Genomic DNA, 5,536 nt, shown 5'->3' with positions numbered 1-5,536 from the left:
GACCGCCCGGCGCTTTTGCGCAGCATCTTGACGATCCTTCTCCATCACTGCCGATACAACAACAACAATATTCCGTCCGTAATGAAAAATCTTCAAGTCACGAGCCATACGAGACGTAAACATGTCTCCGCCAGCAGCATGGGGGATCGGAACATTCTTTGGCCATCGACCCCTGGTAACCCTCAGCATTGGCGCCGAAGACTCCCGGAGCTCGGGCGAAGACATCCTTCCCTCGAGGGCCACGCACGTCCCCATCAACTCCACTGCAAAACTATTAGAGACCCCAAGTCCCCCCACTGCAGTACCTATTTTCCTCTTCTTAGTTCCTGGGGCAGCCTCCTGTGAAGGGCCTTCCTCAGTCACGCCATTGGTTTCTTCCCGCGGCGGTCGACGGCCACGATAGCGTCGTCCCCGGGATAGCCGTCGTACGGCAAACGATTCAACTCGAAGACTCTATTCAGGCGGACATTGGATCCACGGATATCCCAACTCCGTAGAGCCTCAGTCCTCGGCACATAACGCCCCACAATGCGCACTGCCCCGTCTTCCACTTCACGCACGAATGCGGCTGGATCCCGGCCACGCAGATCCAACGTGAAGGCCGAACTTCACACTGCTACTCACCTAGGGAGGGCATCTGGCGAGGACATACTTCACCCAATGCCCAGCCATGCGCCAAGGGCCACACTCCATAACCGATGAACTCCTCAACTAAATCGCGCCCGCTACTCATACGTGCAGCACAACGAAGGGCCTCTTCATCACTATCATCCTCTGCCACCTCAAACGGTGGGAACGCCACATAGCAATGGGAGCACAACACGGCCGCCGGGAGTCCTGGGAGGTCTTCGACCTCGCCTACCGCCACATAAAACCAATAATCATACCAGTTGCCCCACTTGTTGTGGGTGCAGGGAACTAGTTCAACAACTTCCACCGATGTCTTCCCAGTCCTCGGTGTAAAGGTGCATGACCCAAACTGTGCAATCTTGCTTCCAATTTTTCTCTTCTGCTAGTGCAAACAATAATTCTTGGCAAAGACCTCCATGGAGGGCTGACCGCCATACGAAGTCACTGCCCAGACATACTTCGCTAGGGCCACCATGGCATTAGGTGTCAATTGATAGATCTGCACGTCATACCTCCGCAACACTTCCACTACAAAACAATGCGCAGGCAACCGAAGGCCGGCAGTGAAAAATGCCTCGAACACAACCATCTCACCCTCTGGCTCAGGAATCTCTTCCACCCCTGGATCTCGGACAACTCCGTTCCCAAAATACCCCAACTGCTGCATGTCTTGCATGCGAACCGAGGAGATCCTCGAAACACCGAATTGCACCGTGTGGCCCGGGTGTAGCTCCACTGCCGCCAAATCACTGAAGGTACCCTCGGACGATGAATCGCCCAACGGCGTTTTCGCAGCGGATGAAGAAGAAGACGGCATGGCTACGTACCGTCGGCGGCGGCGCGCGGTCTGCTTGACACGGGCTAGTTCTCCGATGAATGGGAGCAAGGAGGGCAGGCGAGCGGGCGACCGGTTTCAAAATGCTAGGGTTTTTCGGTGCACAGAAACGTAACAGAGCCTGAGCCACGCCGCCCCCCTTTTATACACAAGACGCGACGCTTCGGAAAGCCCACAGTCCAACAATACCGCGTCCGTCAACGGTCACATCAAAAACCCTCGCGGAACCACTTCGAGCGAGGGCAGCGTCTCCACCATCTAGCAACGTCTTCAGCACCAGATGACTCAGTCGAACTGGTCCCTCGGAGGGCAAATGTTGGGGCGAAGGCGAAGACGCTGCCCTTCGCTCCAGGCCTTTGTCAACTCACTGCACCAACGGAGGCAAGATGACTGGCGTGGCCCACCCTTCGTCCTCTTCACTGCAAGACGAAGGCCTACGATGAAGTCTCTCCATCCTGCATCCTCAATCCTACCTGGAGGCCCATGGGGGATTCGGCCCATCGTAACAAGCCTCGCACGGACAGGCGTGTTACGGGCCTGATTTGTAATAGCTTTTCTGTAATGACAGTTTGTAACCCTCCCTTATGGGAATATTCTGGGGATAATCCAGGTGTCTGAGGGCATTAGCGTCCTTACATCTAGACGTTGGGCGCTCGGGAACCTATAAATACCCCCGTACAGTGCCCTTGAGAGGCTGGATTAATAGAGCAATCGCCATCTCGAGTTAAACCTTGCCTGCATCCTTTCCACTCCCCCGTTGGATCAACTTGCCTAGGAGAGCAAGTTCCAACAACGAGTTCTTTCCCCTCTCATTTATGGATTCTATATATAGTTTTCCCGAGTATGTTGATGACGACGATGCACGGGGATTGCTTTATACCAAAACCTGCATAGTGGGGTGCATTTTTTTACAAACGGATTTCGTTATCAACCGTCAGTGCTATTTTTTAGTGGCGAAGCCGACTTAAGTTAATTTCCATCGTCCGGCCAAGAAGTCAACCAGCCGATGGGGATTAAATAACTCACATTGGCCTCTTCAAATACCGACAAGAATAAATACCAATGGGGATTAATGTGTGGGCCAGGCAATAGGGAATTAATCACTTTTGTCGGTCCTTATCCTGGCCGAAACAACAGCAGCAGATCCAAGTTAAAAGCGGGTGCATTCAAACTAAAATGCATTAATTGCTGATTCAAGGTTTGAGCACATTGACTACTTTTTCTGATTTTCTAAAATATTTGTAAGGTTGATTGTGAGAGTAGAGAGAACTCTATGTACTGCCTAGGCACAACAACCGAGAACCTTGTGGTGGCCAATGGAGTTGCCAAGACTGTTGGCTAGCTTGTCATGCATTTCTACGTACGTACGTGTGTGTGTGTGTGTGCGCCAACAGATCGATGACACGTATAGCTTTAGAAAAGCGCTGGAGCACTGCACGTTACTACTATCCCAGCTCCATACCTGCTCAGCCCTCGGCTAGAAACTGTGCTGGTTAGAGAAGCTCCATCATGCATGCATTCGTGCTACAGCGGGTGGCATAACATCCAATGCAACCACAGGCAGTCTGGCTGGCTTTGCACATATTTAATTAGCTCTTGCCAACCATAAAACTAGATGTGGTAGTTAATTTGATTTTTATGTGGGTCCAATGCACCGCATATAACTAAAATGTTATCACTGCAAAAAGAATTCTGATCGATTTGTGTGTCCGCGTGGCCAATCACATCAACCAACATAGTCAAAATTTATACTAGCAAATATTTGTTTTCAAATCTACTTGCACAGTTGTGTTATTGTATAAATTTTGTCGGCCGGCCGGTGACTTACTTATATATAGCAGTACTATTACCAACTTGTGTAGGCCTTGTATCACAATTACTTGTGTGTATCAGCTCATATGAAATAATGATAGATATAATCCATTTATATAGATCGAGGATACATATATATTATATAGACACACATACAGAGAGAGTACATACAATACCGATATAGAAATGGTAGCTATAGGTAGAGGTCCAGCCGTCCAGGTACATGCATGCATACGCGAAATATAGGGCGTCTTGCATGCCATAATATGCCTTAATTGATCTCGGCAATGATGCATGGCTGGATACTAGAGACATACAATACCATAGTAATAAGGTGGTGGGATCTAAAACGGAATGCCAGCCTGCGTAGTATAATACTAACTTAAGCGCACCGAGCGGAGCACCGTCAGGCGCGCGGCGGCGGCGCCGCGCCGAGGGTGTGGTCGTACTAGATAGGCTCAGGGACCCACTTGCTCGTGTTGATGAACGTGTCCGCCGTGTACACGGCCGCCTCGGCGTCGGTGTTGAGGACGCGAAAGCCCGACCACTTGACACGGCCGGCTGTGTCGGCACCGGCGCTGTCGTTGCCGTATTCTAGGTATAAGATGGTCCGGGTGGTATCCTCGACGACCTTGTTCTTGTTCCACACGACACAGCCGTTGGGGATGACCATGCGACTGAGATACGACTTGATGAAGGCGACGTGGGAGAAGTTCCTATAGGGGCGGCCGAGGTAGGTCTCCATGCCGTCAAGGTCAACGCCCGGCGCCACTTCCACGGTGCACATGTGGAACGAGAAGCTAGACTCGCGGCTTGCGTTGTTGCAGCCCTAGGCCGTCAGCACATTGTGCTTGCCTTTCGGTGGGCGGCGCACCAACAGCGGGCAGCTCTGGAACTTGGCTGTGCATTGCCAAATACAAAGTCCACGATGCCCCAGATCGAGGTCTGCAGGTAGAACTAGATCCCGTTCTCCACGTACAAGGTGTCCTCATGACCTTCAATGCTGCTCCTGTAGATGACTGACTTGTTCGAATTTGACCTTAGCGCCACAGCCTACCTGCCTTCCGGCCCTGCTGTGTTTCTGATTGTCAGGTTCTATGCTATGAAGTCGTGACCCAAGGCATCTGCAGTAGCAGCAGCAAATTAATAGTTCTGTTCTGATTTATAGTATGCATGCATGACAGCTCAATTGTAGTGAAATATCGATCGCCAGAGTTACTCACTCACTGTCACCGTCATGTTCATGGGGACGCCTGTTGCATTGCTCTTGTTCCCCGTGATGACAGTGGCACTGACCCCATCGCCATCAGCATCACATTCCTTCTTGTTATGTTGATGGTCTCGTTGTAGATGCCAGCGAGCACATGCACGACGTACTTGTCCTCCACCTCCTCGGCTTCTTGTGGTGCTGGTACGGCATTTAGGGCTATCTGGATGCTGGTGTAGCAAGGTGGCAGAGCAGCGATGCTGCCACACCGCTTCACCACGACAGCATCCGCACGCGGAGGCCAGCTCTCCGGTGGATCAATGACGTTGGACAGGCGGCTGAGAACAAATGTGTGGTCATCGTCGTTACCACTGCCAACAGGCAGCTTCTGCCTTGTCTCTGTACCGCCGCTTGCAATGACAACCAGTGCAGCGAGCAGCAGGGCCACCACCATGGCCAGGCCCAGGCCGCACCTCCTCACGCCGCCTACCATCCACTATAAGCTGCGATCGATTTGATCTGATGTGATGGTACACTGGCTCCTAACCTTACACACTTACCTTTGTGCGCGTTTTCGCTGGCTAACACCAGCAGCATCCCATATATATAGGCCCGACCCTCCCTGCCCGATCGAGCCAGAAGCCTGCATGTGCCCACGATGAGAAGCCGGCTGTTGGGGGTATGCTTCGTCGCCGAAGATCCTGTAAGAACAAACACCTTCGGCAGATCCTCTCAAAAAGCAGTGCCGAAGCTATCATCCATAAAGCTTCGGCATAAGTGACATGTCCCAAGACGAAGGAGTGAACCGACTTGAAGATGAAATGACCAATCGACCCGTGATAGCTTGTATTATGATTGTAAGCATTTGTAAAGGGCATGAATGTAATTTCTCAGAGGCTGCGCCCTGTGCCTATAAATAGATGAACAGTATCCCTGTACTGTTCAGGCGAACTAGGCATTTGCTTTTGCATCACGCTAGCACCTTTGCTATCTATCAAGTCGAAGGTATCAAATGTAATTCAATATTTTTTTTATTTTATCATGATAACATA

The 5,536-nt window shown here is 51.2% G+C and overlaps 1 pseudogene; it reads right to left on the bottom strand.

Moving 5' to 3' along the window:
• Positions 1-3,683: 3,683 nt before the first annotated feature.
• LOC118476868 (putative pectinesterase/pectinesterase inhibitor 38) lies at positions 3,684-4,977 on the bottom strand (annotated as a pseudogene).
• Between the last annotated feature and the right edge of the window lie 559 nt (positions 4,978-5,536).

This window comes from Zea mays, chromosome 4 (genome assembly GCF_902167145.1).
Source record: "Zea mays cultivar B73 chromosome 4, Zm-B73-REFERENCE-NAM-5.0, whole genome shotgun sequence".
Lineage (NCBI taxonomy): Eukaryota > Viridiplantae > Streptophyta > Magnoliopsida > Poales > Poaceae > Zea > Zea mays.
This window is presented reverse-complemented; position numbering and strand designations above follow the sequence as displayed.